The sequence below is a fragment of the Lepidochelys kempii genome, chromosome 11, assembly GCF_965140285.1.
Source record: "Lepidochelys kempii isolate rLepKem1 chromosome 11, rLepKem1.hap1, whole genome shotgun sequence".
In the NCBI taxonomy this organism is placed as follows: Eukaryota; Metazoa; Chordata; order Testudines; family Cheloniidae; genus Lepidochelys; species Lepidochelys kempii.
In genome coordinates this window covers 61,951,740-61,968,526 of record NC_136390.1, presented here as the reverse complement: position 1 = coordinate 61,968,526, position 16,787 = coordinate 61,951,740, and the positions used below count along the sequence as shown (strand labels likewise).

Here is a 16,787-nt window from a genome sequence, read left to right as displayed (position 1 = left end):
GATTGTGGGTGTCTGCCCCACCCCCCCAGCTGGGCTCTGGGGGGCAGGGAAGGGAGCAGAGAAACAGGGACCGGGTTGTCATAGGGTTTTTTTTTTGTGTGTGTCTGTATTGTTACAGACATATTTGCTGACACATATTTTGAAATAAATTATCAAAATAATTGAAACTGGTGTGATTATGCAGTGTTATTTTGACCTTTAAAATTTGCAGAATTTTAAAATATTGTGAGCAGAGTTTTTATTTTTTGGTGCAGAATCCAGGAGTAAATGTATGAACATTAAAGATGATATTTTCTGTTGCTGAATTAAAAAAAAAAAGAGACATACATTTGGATCACTGTAGGATACATCTATATAATGTAATGATTATTTTCATAATATGCTTTATTTGTTTGACAGTTATTTGCACAGCTCAAGAAATACATTATAACTAAGGCTAAGATTTTGTCACACATATTTTTAGTAAAAGTCACAGACAGGTCACGGGCAATAAAGAAAAATTTACAGAAGCCCATGATGCATGACGACCTGGGAAGCTACGGGGTCCCCACACCATTCCAGGGCCCCAGCTTGGAGCTGCAGGATCTCCCCACTGCCTGTGATTTCAAGCTCTGGGGCACTCCTGCCGCCTGGAGCTGCTGGGAGCTGCCAGGGTCCCTTCTGCCGATGGGGGCTGGGAGCTCCCAGGGAACCCCCACCACCCGGGAACTGCAGGGCACCCTGGCCACCTGCAGCTGCTCCAAGCTCCAGGGCACCCGTGCCGCCTGTGGTGGCTGGGAGCTCGGGGCCCCCACAGTTCCCTGCCACCATGGGCGGTGGGGGAACCCTGCAGCTTCCAGGCACTATGGGCTCAAGCCACAGAGGTCTCTGGAAGTCACGGATTCTGTGAAAAAATCGTAGCCCTAATTATAGTTGGTGAAACCAGCCACTTGTTTGCAGCCAGCACCTGCAATGCTCATTGAAATGTAAGTGACGAGTAAGGACTACAACCACTTAATAAAAATGTACAGATTTGGGGAGTTAGCAAGACCCACATGATCATCCTCTGATGACAGAAGATGGCATATTGCTAATAAGCAGAAATCTCTCCAGTTAAACACTCACAGCTCGCATTACTCTTTTTACAATGCCAACACTGTGTCAAGAGGTGGAAAAACTCTATAACATGAATATGCAATTATGGTATGATTTCCAATATTTCATGTTGAAATGCTTGAAGTAAAGCAGCACTCTAGAATATGATGTAATGCTTAGTATCAGTAGAAGTAGCCATGATGGTAAAAATGTTTGTGTACTGCCTTCTACTCAGCCTTTGACTGGCATCTCCATGCCATGCTCAAGGCAACCAAGTTATGTGTTTTACATCAATTTCTTTCTTTTCAATGGTGTAGCATGCAGTGCATATTCTAAATAGGGTCATAAGAGTTTTGCTCCTCTGGATACAATAACACTTTCCTTAATGGTCAGTAAATTAATTTCAAACAGTTATTTAGAAAATCAAAATCAATGCATCTGCCAATAGTGATAATCAATGTTCCTCCTTTTTTGCAGATCAGTTTCAGCACCATACCTTTCTTTTCTCAAACTAATATAAATCTGTTCTGTACAAAAAAATCAAGTTGCTCTTCTTTACCAAAGGCAGGGTATTACTATTTTAACTTACAGTGCCTCTTTAATTTACATCATGGTTTTTGCATACTGACCGATATCTATTTAAAAAAAACTTTCAAAATGTGTGAAGGCTATGCTACCATACTTCTTGTGAACAAAATTACACGTGCTTTTGAAGACCAGTTCTGCATTTCTGATTACAAAAATAAAAAAAGCAAACCTAAACCAATAAAACATCAAGGAATTTCCTGGAAAACTAATTCCTCAAACAACGTTCTCTGTTTGAGAAAGCCTAACATAAAACTTTTTATAATAAGCAAATTCATTAGCATGGACCTTACTCCCTAGCTACATACACTAACACTGCTTACAAGCTTTTTAGAATCTAAATAAATCACTTTTTCTGATCTAAACGTATTACAGTAAAACAAGGCAACAAATCGGTCACTGACTTTCCAGATGGATGTTATCCTTACACAGCCCTTTCAGCATAATAAAGACATAGCACTATCAATTAATTTTAGTCAATGATAGTGCCAATGACATGACTCTCTTGCAGCTTTTATTTTTTTGGTGCAGTGGCTCCCAATCTAGACGTGAGGGTAAATTACTCACAGGGATTGTGTCAAATTTTGGCTCCCAACCATACCTTTGAATGTTTTGCTAGCTGTTCCATTTATTTGGAATCTCCCTACTACATTTTAGAAGTGCTGTGGACTTTCATCCCCTCTGTACTGGGGAGGATGGTTTACTGTTACATGGTAGGATACAAGCTGAAAACTCAGATAAGTTCCCTAATTGGTCGTATTTCATACCTCTTTTCCTCTAGAATTTACAGTTTCTAGTGATGCTCTAAAGCAGGCAAGGGCCATATTACATTTTAATTGTGATCATGGGCCAGGTCTACAAAGTGAGAGACATAAATTATCCACAGTTCATAACCTCTTTCCCCTACCGATAACAGTGGCCTGATCCTGAGAGATGCTGAGCACTGGCTAGCTCTGCTCACTTTAATGGGAGTTACAGATACCCAATACCCCTCAGCATGAAGAATAATGAAAGGTTTGCCCAAAGACTCAGGATAAAGTACGGCCTTTAAGTAATAACAAAGGGCAACATTTGCCAAAGTGCCTTAATTTTTGGGTGCCCAACCTGAGCTACTTAGAGCCTGAAGCATCAAGGATCTGAAAGACTTCTCAGATTCTTTTTCACAGCTGTACTGCTTTGCTCTAAACTGTTCTTTTAAGAAAGACTGTAATTAACTTGACAGCTTAATTCAGTTATGTTCCAAGAGCTTCCCTTACATTGTAGATTCAATACATCCTATACTTTGGCACAAGCCTCTGCTTGCACCAACCATTACTACTAAAGAACCAACTATATACACTCAAGTGCTGAACAGTACACAAGGATCACATTTCTATTTTTAAATGAAAGCTTTTTATTTGGCAACATCATTGTACCATCACAGTCGCCAAATTCTTCCCTTTCTTTTAGTGGCACATCAACCCTTCATTTTTCAGTGTTACACTGCCAGTTGAACACTTCAATCTCTCTGGTCACTCAATTTCTGATCTCAAAGTGATTATCCTTCAACAAAAAAACTTCGAAAACAGACTCCAACGAGAGACTGCTGAATTGGAATTAATTTGCAAATTGGATACGATTAACTTAGGCTTGAATAGAGACTGGGAATGGTTGATTTATTATAAAAAGTAACCTATTTTCCCCTTGTTTATTCCTTCCCCTCCTCCCACTGTTCCTCAGACGTTCTTGTTAAACCCTGGATTTGTGCTGGAAATGGCCCACCTTGATTATCATACATATTGTAAGGAGAGTGATCACTTTAGATAAGCTACTACCAGCAGGAGAGTAGGGGGGGGAGAGAAAACCTTTTGTAGTGCTAAACACCCATTTTTTCATGGTTTGTGTGTATAAAAACATCTTCTGTATTTTCCACAGTATGCACCCGATGAAGTGAGCTGTAGCTCACGAAAGCTTATGCTTAAATAAATTGGTTAGTCTCTAAGGTGCCACAAGTACTCCTTTTCTTTTTGTGAATACAGACTAAGGGTATGTCTACACTACGAAATTATGTCGAATTTATAGAAGTCGTTTTTTTAGAAATCGGTTTTATATATTCGAGTGTGTGTGTCCCCACAGAAAATGCTCTAAATGCATTAAGTGCATTAACTTGGTGGAGTGCTTCCACAGTACCGAGGCAAGCGTCGACTTCCGGAGCGTTGCACTGTGGGTAGCTATCCCACAGTTCCCGCAGTCTCCGCTGCCCATTGGAATTCTGGGTTGAGATCCCAATGCCTGATGGGGCTAAAACATTGTCGCGGGTGGTTCTGGGTACATATTGTCAGGCCCCCATTCCCTCCCTCCCTCCGTGAAAGCAAGGGCAGACAATCGTTTCGCACCTTTTTTCCTGAGTTACCTGTGCAGACGCCATACCATGGCAAGCATGTAGCCCGCTCAGCTCACTGTCACCATATGTCTCCTGGGTGCTGGCAGACGCGGCACTGCATTGCTACACAGCAGCAGCAACCCACTGCCTTGTGGCAGCAGACGGTGCAATAGGACTGGTACCCGTCATCATCATGTTCGAGGTGCTCCTGGTCGCCTCTGTGAGGTCAATCAGGAGCACCTGGGCAGACATCGGCGCAGGGACTAAATTTGGAGTGACTTGATCAGGTCATTCTCTTTAGTCCTGCAGTCAGTCCTATTGAACCATCTTATGGTGAGCAGGCAGGTGATACGGATTGCTAGCAGTCCTATTGCATCATCTTCTGTCGGGCAGGCAAGAGATGAGGATGGCTAGCAGTCCTATTGTACCATCTTCTGCCGAGCAGCCCTGAGATGTGGATGGCATGCAGTCCTTCTGTACCGTCTGCTGCCAGCCAAAGATGTAAAATATAGATGGAGTGGGTCAAAACAAGAAATAGACCAGATTTGTTTTGTACTCATTTGCAACCCCCCCACCCCCGCCCCAGGGCACTCATTCCTCTAGGTCACACTACAGTCACTCACAGAGAAGGTGCAGTGAGGTAAATCTAGCCATGTATCAATCAGAGGCCAGACTAACCTCCTTGTTCCAATAAGAACAATAACTTAGGTGCACCATTTCTTATTGGAACCCTCCGTGAAGTCCTGCCTGAAATAATCCTTGATGTAAAGCCACCCCCTTTGTTGATTTTAACTCCCTGTAAGCCGTGTCGTCAGTCGCCCCTCCCTGCATCAGAGCAACGGCAAACAATCGTGCATCTGAGTTAAGAGTGCTGTCCAGAGCGGTCACAATGGAGCACTCTGGGATAGCTCCCGGAGGCCAATACCATCGAATTGTGTCCACAGTACCCCAAATTTGTCCTGGCAAGGTCGATTTAAGCACTAATCCACTTGTCAGGGGTGGAGTAAGGAAATCGATTTTAAGAGCCCTTTAAGTCAAAATAAAGGGCTTCATCGTGTGGACGGGTGCAGGTTTACATCGATTTAACGCTGCTAAATTCGACCTAAAGTCCTAGTGTAGACCAGGGCTAACATGGCTGTTACTCTGAAAACTGCCAGTTGAGGCCATCCCTCTTATTTCACACCTTTGTTATGCAGCTAAATACCTTATATAATCATTTAATTGTTTTCTATTGTTGGGGTTAATTCATATGTAATCAATGTGAGAGGAACAGATTTATGTTGTAGGTAATAGTGTAGGAATATGTAGGATAATATTATAGGGATATAGGATTGATAAGCATATATTATTGGTAAGAGTGTGTTAGGTATACAAGTACGGTAAGACTGTAAAGTGAGATATGTCAAATTTCAGCTTAGCCATATCAGGCCTTAGGCCTGAAAGAAGTTGACATGATTAGCTGACCCAAGGTAACCCTGTACCAGTAAAGTTGCAAGATTATCATAAAAGATGTGTTAATGGGTGATGTTCAGGAAAATATGCGACCACGTGCTGGTCATTACTACAAGCTGCGCGATAGTAACATCATGGAAAATTCTGCAGTGACTGCAAGTTACCATGGGAACTTATTGATGTAAATGTTAATGATGATACAGAGAACTCAGAATATAGGCTATGGAAAGTGGGGGCTCCCCAACATTTATGGGGTGTCAAAGTCCTGATAAGGGAAAGGGGGTTATAACTATCTTGCATCTGCATAATGATTATGGGTGTGAGTGTAACACAGAATAAAAGGGTTCCCTCAGCATCAATAGGGAGGAAAAATCCATCAGGAGACCTGCCACAGATGACCATCTGATGAGAGATCTACCCATCTCAGTGGTACCATTGGGGATGTGAGTCTGAAAACAATGATGCTGGACATTTTATGGTAATCCTCCATCTTCATTTATGTATATAAAACATTGATTATCTGTGTATTAGGGTTTTTAATAAAGGGAAGATTGATAACTTGTGAATGTTTTTGTGGTCACTGCTATTGCTCCCCGTGTGCTCCTACAGTCTCCAATCCTAATGATATTTCTATTAACGGTTGTCACCCGCAAATTCAGATATCGCAGCTCTTAGGGAGCTTAAACCTTTGGCACAGGCTACTACAGTTTGACATACCATTGGCAATATCAAAGCATCAACATTATAAAGGCTACAGTTGCCTTTTCAAATTCTCTCTAACCTCTACCAAAGCAGATGAATCTCTTTCTCATGAAACACAGTACAACATTAATACTGATCTAGCTTGACGATAAACCTACACTATGTCATTATCACTTCTCCTAGGCTCCCAGAGTTAATCCAAAAGTTCATAATCAAATCTGTCATTTATAAGTTAGAGCCACTGGGTGGGGAATAAGGTTTATAATGCAATTATCTTGAAACTGATCTAAAATTTAAACTTGATTACCACCAGTCCCTTCATGTTCACAACATCAATACATACTGTGATAGGGTTGGGCCAGATGGCTACAGGAGAGTAATAGAAGGCAAATATATTAGCCCCAGGTTAAGTAGGTCCCTTTTCCCTGGGTAAGGTAACAGGGAAGGTTCCAGAACAATGCTAAATTAGGTAAATGTTTGCCTCCTTGCAGAACATGCCAGACCCTGTGTTTTAGCACATCATTTAATAATTGCCCCTAAATACATAAATGGAGTTGGCTGGTGTCTCTACTAATCGTGCCACAAGGTTAAGAAAAAGACAGTTACCTTTTCTGTAATTAGTGTTCTTCGAGATGCGTTACTCATGTCTGTTCAACAACAGGTGTGTGAGCCACGTGCATCGGTGCTGGAAGTTTTTCCCCTAGCAGTACCTGTAGGAGGGAGTGCCCTCCCGCGACCCCTGGAGTGGCGCCTGCCTGGTGCGGTATAAGGGGAGCTGCGTGCTCCCCCCACCCTTGGTTCCTTCTTGCAAGACAACTCTGACAGAGGGGAAGGAGGGCGGGATGTGGAATAGACATGAGCAACAGATCTCGAAGAATACCACTTATGGAAAAGGTAACTATCTTTTCTTCTTCGAGTAATTGCTCATGCGTATTCCACAATAGGTAATTCCAAGCTATATCTGTTGGAGATGGGTAGGAGTTCACAAGTTCCCAGGACGGAATACGGCCCTGCCGAACCCGGCATCCCTGGTTTGGGGGATGATCACATAGTGCGAGGTGAACGTGTGAACTGAAGACCATGTGGCGGCCCTACAAATGTCCTGGATGGGGACGTGGGCCACTAAGACAGCCGACGAGGCCTGAGCCCAAGTCGAGTGTGCCCTCACAATGGGCGGTGGGGGGACACCCGCCAGCTCATAACAGGAACTGATGCACAAAGTGATCCAATTGGAAAGTTGCTGAGTGGAAATCGGCTGGCCCCTCACGCACTCAGCCAAGGCGATGAACTGTTGCGAGGACTTTCTGAATGGCTAGGTCCGCTCAAGGTAGAAAGCCAGAGCCCACCTCACATTGAGTGTGCGGAGACGGTGCTCCTCACTGGATGCGTGAGGTTTGGGGCAGAAGACCGTAGAAAAATGTCCTGACTCATGTGGTAGACATGCAGGGTGTGGGCTGAACTGGACCTTGTCTTTATGAAAGACCGTGTACGGCGGCTCGGAGGTCAGGACCCTGAGCTCTGAGACTCGCCTGGCCGACGCGATTGCAACCAGGAAGGCCACCTTCCACGAGAGGTGAGACCAGGAGTACGTGGCCAGTGGTTCAAATGGGTGCCCCGTGAGATGAGCCAAAACCAGGTTTAGCTCCCACTGCAGGACCAGGGGTCCAGAATACGGAAAAAGACGGTCCAAACCCTTAAGGAACCGGCCAGTCATAGCATGGGAAAATACCATGTGCCCTTGCACCGGCGGATGGAAGGCCAATATGGCTGCCAGGTGCACCTTGACTGACGAGGGCGCCAGGCCCTGGGCCCTCAGGTGGAGAAAGTAACCAAGGATAAGCTGGATCAGGACTGTCACTGGGGAGACACCCTGGTCCACCGCCCACCTAGAAAACCGGGAACACTTCGCCAAATAAGTGGAGTGAATGGAGGACCGTCTACTTTCGAGGAGGATGTGCTGAACCTGCTCTGAGCACATCCTTTCCTCTCCACCTAACCACTGAGCAGCCATGCCACGAGGTGAAGAGCCACCAGTCTGGGATGGAGGAGGAGGCGGCCCTGGTCCTGAGAGAGCAGGTCTGGGCAGAGCAGCAACGGCCATGCCCGTGAGGGACCTGTACCAATGCTGCCTGCTCCACGCCAGAGCAATCAGGAGGGCCCGGGCCTTGTCTGTCTTTCTCTTCTCCAGGACCCTGCTGATTAGAGGGAACGGGGGAAAAGCATAGAGAAGCCGGCCTGACCAGGACAGGAGAAAGGCATCGGAGATAGCACCCATCCCCAGGCCCCCCTGGAGCAGAACTGGGGGCATCACCGGTTCTGCCGAGTCGTGAACAGGTCCACCTGGGGAGTTCCCAACCTTCAGAAGAGCCAGTGGGCCACTTCCGGATGGAGGGACCACTCATGTTGCGAGGAAAAGTCCTTGCTCAAGTGATCCACCCTCTCGTTCCGGGCGCCCAGTACGTGTAAGGCCTTCAGGTGGATGTCATGGGCTATACAGAAGTCCCACAGCCTGAGGGCTTTGCGGCAGAGGATCGGGCCCCTCCCTGCCTATTGATATAGAACATTGAGGTCGTGTTGTCTGTGAGGACCCTGACCACCTTGCCCTCCAGATGCGAGCGGAAGGCCATACAGGCCAGCCACACTGCTCTGAGCTCCTTGACGTTTATATGTAAGGTCAGGTCTTGAGCCTCCTTGGAGCATGTTGTTTGGGGCGGACCACCATCGTAGGGAGGTGATCACAGAGTCTGGCACGATGAGGACCTTGTCCATCCTGTCCATGGCCTTGGAGAACTTTGAGGCCAACCAGAGCTGGAGGGGCCTCATCTTGAGTCTGGCATAACAGACCATGTACATGCACACCGACATGTGACCCAAGAGTTGTAGGCAAACCTTGGCTGTTGTCACCGGGAACCTTGTGACCGAGTTGATGAGACCTTTTAGGGTCTCGAATCTGTTTGGTGGGAGAGAGGCCCTGGCCGACACTGCGTCCAGGAGCGCCCCGATAAACTCTATGTGTTGGACCAGGACTAATGTAGACTTGGCGTTGTTTACCAACAGACCCAAGATGGTGCACCTGGACAGGAGGAGCACCATGTGATCCCTCACCTGCGACCAAAAGGTGCCCTTGACAAGCCAATCGTCCAGATAGGGAAATATCTGGACCCCTTGCTTTCTGAGGTAGGCCGCTACCACTAACATGCATTTTGTAAACATCCTGGGGGCAGTGGACAGACCAAACAGGAGGACCATGAATTGGTAATGATTCTGTCCCACCACGAAACGGAGGAAGAGCCTGTGCCCCTCAAATATGTGGATGTGGAAGTACGCTTCCTGTAGATCAAGGGTAGCGTACCAGTCCCCAGGATCCAGGGAGAGGATGATGGATGCCAGGGAGACCATGAGGAACTTGAGCTTCACCATGTACTGGTTCAGACCTCGGAGTCCAGGATGGGCCTGAGCCCCCCTTTGGCCTTCAGGATAAGGCAATGACTGGAGTAATACCCCTTGCCCATGAACTCCTCGGGCACCGCCGCTATCGCTCCTAGACCTAGGAGCCGCCCCACCTCCTGCTCGAGCAGAACTTCGTGCGAGGGGTCCCCCAAGAGGGGCGGGGGCATGGTTGGGTGGGGAAGAAGTAAACTGGAGGGTGTAACCCTAGGAGATGGTGTTGAGGACCATAGGTCCGAGGTTAGCCGTGACCATTCCGGGAGAAAAGCACACAACCAGTTGGAGAAGGGAAGCTTCATTGGGGGTGGATCCCTGATGAGGACTGGCGGGGTGCCCCCGAGCGTCCTGTCAAAAACGCCTTTTCCCCACCTGCTTGCCCTTGGAGGACCCAGGCTGGGGGGCAGGCTGAGACTGCCTCCAAGGGCGTCTCTTATAGTCCCGCTACTTCTTATGGGCAGCCTCGTACTTCATGAGGGCGGCCTGGGCAGGAGTCTGCTGTGGCTTGAACTTAGGTCTTGCTGGAGCCGGGACATAGAGGCCCAGAGTCTGTAGGGTCGTGCGGGAGTCTTTCATGCCATGCAGCCTTGTATCTGTTTCCTCCCCAAACAGAGCTTTCCCGTCAAACGGGAGATCCTGCATGGAAGACTGTGCCTCACTGGACGCCTGTCTCATGGACACTGCGGAGGCCACTGATCATACAGCCGTGTCCACAGCATCCGAGGCTGCCTGCAGGGACGCCCTAGCGGCTGCTGCCCCTTCCTCCACTCACGCCTTGAACACCTTCCTATCGCGCTCCTAGAGGGAGTCCTCAGACTTGGGCAGGGAGCCCCATAGATTGAATTTGTACCAGCCCAGGAGAGCCTGATGGTTTGCCACTTGTAACTGGAAGCTCAAAGATGAATAAACTTTTCTCCCGAAAGAGTCCAGTCTCCGAGAGTTTTTGTTCTCTGGGGTCAGGGCTGGTTGACCCTGCTGTTTCCTGTGGTTGACTGACTTGACCACCAGGGAGTTGGGCACCGGGTGGGTATACAAGTACTCCTGTCCCTTAGCGGGTACAAAGTACTTGCATTCCACCTTTTTAGAGATGGGGGCCAACGAGGCCAGTGTTTGCCACAGGGCATTTGAAATCTTAGCCACCCCTTCATGGAGAGGCAAGGCTACCCTACCAATGGGGACAACACATTAAACAGGGAGTCTGAGGGCTCCTCCATCTCCTCTGCCTGGAGGTGGAGGCTTACTGCCACCCTCTAACAGTTCTTGGTGGGCCCTGAAGTCTTCCTGCAGGACGGAGGGGGGCGGGGCCGCAAGTCCCTCCTCCGGGTGGGGTGAAGAGGCCAGTGCGGTGCTCTGGGTGTTGGCCAGCACCAGAGGGTCCACCACCTGGTCGGACTCCAGGCACGATGCCGAGGACGCATGTCCCACCGCCTCCTTTTTCGGGGGTCTGGAGAGGGAGGCCAACAGTGCCTCCAATGCTCCGGCCACCGCGCAAGCTCCCACTGGGGGCTGCACCGGAGGCCATGATGCCCACTGGTACCATTCGGCTGGCCACGACGCTTGGTGCTACTGCACCTGCTGTGGCACCGGCAGGGCTGGCTGTTTGGTTGGCTGGCATGGCCCACCGAAGGACGGCTACGAATGGAGACCTTTCGTGTTTTGCATACAGTTCCCATGGACGTAGTTTTTACAGTAGTTTTTACAGTATATTTATGCAAAGCCTAAGTTATTCCTATGTGTAACAATTTATGGAAATCAAAGGGGTTTATAAGCAAATAATAAACCACTCCTTTTTCTTTTAAAGCACACTAATTTTCACCCTCCAGGTCAACAACAGCAACAAAAAACTCCATGTTGCCATATATTATTACTTTTGGAAAAAAATACAGTTGAGGGGGGGAAAAGCTAGTGTAAATGGATGTTGTTGAGTTATTATGGTAGTTATTTTCTATACAACTGTGTGTGGGGAAAATGTGCATGAATAGGAGGTGGTTAAAGGAGAGGGAAAAATCATTCTTTCAATGACTTGCAAAGAAATTATTGATTGCCTCCTCTCCTTTCTCATCTGCCATTATCTTTTGAGATAAGTGTCTGACTTATTTGTGAAGTGGTAGATCCAACACATTTTCATTTCTACAGTTCCGAATTTGTTGTGCTAGGGTTTATAAAGGTACATAATGCACAGGTCTAAATTTGGCCAGTAATCTAAATCTAATTGTGCAAGCTTCCTGATCGGATTTTGGCTGGCTTTGCAGCGGTGTCTGCAAGCAAGGTGTAAGGCACAACAGAGCAAGGGGCATCACTCATACCGAATGTGTGTATACCTGCAGCACAAGGAGTGGCAGACTCCACAAAGGGGGAAAGGTCACGCTGTTACCCTCCTCCTGTACCAGCTGTTGGACTCAAATCAGAGTGGGGAGGGAAGGAAACATATATCACACCTTTCAAATGGTAGTGCTGCTCTCGTGTGAGGTATTCTGGCTCCTTCACCACAGAATCAGGCAAAATGTCACTAGGACCTGCTGGTGGATTAGAACCATTCTGCATCCTGCTGCTATAGTGGTGGCAATAAAAGATTTGAGAGATCCCTTGACTTTTACCCGACAATAATGGAGGCTAGGGCCGTGAGCCAGACAAACAGCAGAACGATCTACAAGTATCCTGACACATGGATGTTGTGTACAACACAGAAAAGGTACGCTTTCACTCACCTCCCTGAAAAACAGGGTCAGCTCACTTGTTATGTAGATTTTTCTCAGACTTCCAAGGATGTAAAATTTAGTTAGTATTTCCAACAATAAACACTTCAATCACTGCTAGTGTATTCCAGTGAAAACTAGGTATCCTACAAGTAACTGGGGACTTCTCCAAATATAAAGTCTCCATAGACCCTCATTTTTGAAGTCAAATGCTATACCATATGCACCTCAGTGTCAGACTACATGATTCATCACATGTGCATTACAAAGACTGCATCTACAAAAACAGGTACCAGGGCTCAACCCCCTTAGTTCCTGCTCGTGTGTATAATCAGAAATTAGGAGACAGCACTACAGTAAAAGATGAGTAGCTACTGGTAAGTAATCTCTAGCTTTACCTTCATATCTGCAGCTCCCTCAACTGTACAGAGTAGATTGAAAATGACAAAGTGATGCTGTATATTAAGTCCCCTACATTATTTGATCACTCCCTCTTATTTCCCGCTATTAAGTGTCAGTCACTAAAGGTATTAGTAATGATTTAACTTAATTTGTATGGCCACAATTGGAAAACAGACTGGTCTTCCACAAAGATTTTCAGACCTACAAAAAGAAAGTAGAAGTGAAGGGAAAATAACAATTTTAAGCATGATTCTTCTTGGAAAAGTGAGTATATAACAGCAGCATATTCTTACTCAACAGAATTGCTCCTGGTGTATGTATCGGTTCATTTTAGAGACAAAAAGGTTTTTACTATTTCATAAACTTGTTAGCTCCACAGTGCAAACCAGATAAGAGGTAGTGAGCTAGGCTCTGCTCTTTCATGTGTCACCAATAGAACTGTTTACTAATTTCCAATTACAGGTCTAATCAGTGACACCTGGGCAACCACAGTGAAGACTGTGTAGCTGGAATGGGCGAGTGAACAAACAACAAAAAACAGCTGACGTAGACTATTGTTGATATCTGGAAGATGTCTCCCTTGAGCAACTGAGATGCAGGTTTTTACATATAGCCTATCTTCCAGAGATACTTCTGTGTATAGAATAAAAGCTAACGGTGGGTACACAACATACTTTAATACAATGACTGCACAGAAATCCAAACTATTATTACTGATTTTCACATTTTAGTAAGTGTATGTAACTTTCTGTGGATGACTAATGTCAGTGTCCCAGTTTCTTTGGTATTTCAATTAAGCAGTATCTGGCTTTTGCTGTAAGTAAACTGCACAAAGAGAGCACTGGTACATAACAAGGATAAGATAAAGCATCATTTAAAAGCATATTCTAGTAAACTTTTGAAAGCATCAGAACATTTGCATCTAAGATGTCCAGCCTTGATGACTAGCGAGGTGTAAACTCTCAAAGGGAGACAGAGAAATAAACTTAATGATATTCCACAAGCAAGCATTTGACCTAACTTCTGCAGCTAAACAGCAATGATGTGTAGAACTGCACAAAACTCCCAGTAGCTGTGCTATCGTAACATTGGCAAAATGAGTCCTGAGAGCTTTTGTTGCTGTAACATGAGTCTCTTCACAGGAGGTGTCAGTTTACACAGCCTTAGGACAGAAACAGATTTCACTTTGGACTATGCCCCATATCCAAGAGAGAGAGTGTGATTTACCAAGGTCTGATTTTCTTGGGACATAAAAACTGAGTACCCACTTCAACTTCAACTTGTGTAAAAGGCCGCCCTGGGAGGGTCATGATTTAATAAATGGTAAGACTCCTCTTCTATCATGGTGACAAACCTGAGGGTCTGTCCTACTAGACTGATGGAGCATATCATATTCCAGTTGGCTTTGAAGAATGCTATTTTGCCGACAGACCACACTAGCCACTACTAAAATTTTATAATAACCATATGTCCTTGACTTTTGATATTGTGGATCCTAAATGACCATTTGTTGGATCCGTAGCCATAGGCCGCTATGATTTATTAATGATCTGCAACAAATGAAATGAGTGAGAAGATGGCTAGAATACCAATGGTGGAAATCCCATGATGAGCCTGACTGATAGTGACAAAGCATTTTTGAAGTCTTTGTCACTGCTGTACAGGAGGCAAAGAAGATTGTCTTTGTCTCTACCCCCATAGCGTCTGCAGACTCTCAGATAACAGAACTTTTTGAGTGGTGATTAGCCTGCACAATATTCACTATCAGAGCTGAATATTTTTCACTGAAAAATTTTCATTATACTTTGTAAATAAAATTAGTCAGATCACAACTGAGCTGCCTGCCTCTATGGAGATGAGGCAGGTTTTTTGAGATTACAAATAGTGTTTCCCCTGCAGTTTCAGTCAGGGTTGCTCACCTTGATTCTGGGAGGTGTTCCAGATTACAACCTGTAATTTGGACCCTCATCCATCTTGGTGGCAAAGGAAGGCAAGTAGGAAAGTACTGCGCTCAGTACTGGCTAAGATTGTTCCCTATGGGATGAGGAAACATGGAAGAGGCAGTAGGGTGTGACTTATTTTTAACGTAGTTCTTGTAAGACAGGGAATTCAGAAAACCAATTATTGACAGGGACAGTCTTGACAGCTATTCATCTGGATCTAATCTCCCTTTTTGGTGGGAAACTATGATCCTTTTTCAATCAGGTTTCCTTGACTTCAAGTCACACAAGTTTCAGGCCTGGGTACAAGACTGAACATGGCCTGGCTGATGATCTGCTAACAATGGATAAAGATGAAGTATTCATGACAATTCTTTTGTTTGTCAGCAGTTTTTGATACCTCTGATCATCAGATATGGGCTCATCTGTGGTCCCCAACAGGACAAGCAGAACTGTTATTGTCTTTGTGAGATATCCCAATGGATAGTTTTGGACAACTGGTCTTGTGCTCTAAGGCAGGAGTGGACAAACTTTTTGGCCCGAGGGCCACATCTACATATGGAAATTGTATGGCGGGCCATGAATGCTCACAAAATTGGGGGTTGGGGTGTGTGAGGGGGTGAGGGCTTCGGCTGGGGGTGCAGGTTCTGGGGTGGGGCTGGGGATGAGAGGTTGGGGGTGCAGGAGGGTGCTCCAGGGGCGGGAGGGGGATCAGGGCTGGGGCAGGGGGGTTGGGGCACAGGAGGGGGGCAGGGGTGCAGGCTCCAGGCAGCGTTTACCTCAAGCAGCTCCCAGAAGCAGCAACAAGTTCCCCCCTCTGGCTCCTATGTGGAGGCTCAGCCAGGCAGCTCTGCATGCTGCCCCGTCCACAGGAGCTGCCCCTGCAGCTCCCATTGGCCGCAGTTGCCAGCCAATGGGAGCTGCAGAAGCAGTGTGTGGAGCCCCCTGGCTGCCCCTACGCGTAGGAGCCAGAAGAGGGACATGCTGCTGCTTTTGCGAGCCGCGCAGAGCCCCGGCATGCATGGAGTGGGGCAAGCCCCCAACCCCGCTCCCTAGCTGGAGCTTGAGGGCCTGATTAAAGCATCTGAAGGGCCAGATGCAGCCCCAGGCCGTAGTTTGCCCATCCCTGCTCTAAGGGCTCTGTCATGCAGGATACCTCAGAAATATATTTTGTCACCCTCCCCATCAACACGTATGCAAGTTAGTTGAGAGGGACAGTGAAGGGACATGGGCAGTGGTGTGTCTGAACGATGGCAACATCCAACTCACTGTTCTCCATGCTTGACCTGGCTTGTGCAATGAAGCAAATAACCCAGTCTCTTCAGATATACAATGTTGGTGGGAAGGGAGAAGCAACTAGAAGAAGTGTTGAGGATAGTATTGGGACCCCGGATTTTGGGAGTGTGTCAGACAAGTTCACAGTTTGGGGTTGCTCCTGGATGCCAGATGGCAGGCAGGATGTGCCCAACATAGTTATGTCCTCTGTGCTGGGTGATCTTTCTGATGCAGACCTTGCTGCAGTTGTGTGCGCCTTTGACATCTTGAGATTAGGCTATTGTAACGTATTGTACATTTGGCTACACCTAGCGACTTTTCAAACTGTTTCACCAGTACTCCATGTTCTGTACTGGTTGTATATGGAATTTAAATGTTGACAGTGAAAGCCTTAAATAGTTTTGGACCTTGCAATTTAAGAGACTGGTTATCTCTACCATGTGATACTGCAGCAATTGTATCCGTGTAGGGACTCAAATTGGAGTCCCCTGGTTTAAAAGGGAAAAAGCTGCATACAAGGCATGTTTGTAAAGGTTCCTCACAGACTTCAGTATGTCTAATCTTACTCCACAGTTCTATAGGGGATGCCACCTTTCTAAATGCTGGTAACCAGACCCCCGAGGCTCTGCCCTGTGCCCCATCTCTTCTCCCAAAGGCCCCACCCCCGCTCTTCTTCTTCCCCTCAGGGCCCCCCCGCTCCACTATGAAAATGCACATATTTTCTGGATAAAAAAAATCAGAACACAAAATACTAAGACAAATCTGCACTGTTAGAAGGAAATACAGTGCGACCACCATTTAAGAAGTTTTAATATGTTGGGTGTGCGTTTCTGTGTGTGTATAAATAAACCATTC

General features: G+C 46.4%; 1 protein-coding gene across 7 annotated transcripts in view; it reads right to left on the bottom strand.

Moving 5' to 3' along the window:
• Positions 1-16,787, bottom strand: part of PARD3B (par-3 family cell polarity regulator beta) — a 602,509-nt gene that overhangs the window by 235,099 nt on the left and 350,623 nt on the right. The window lies entirely within an intron of this gene.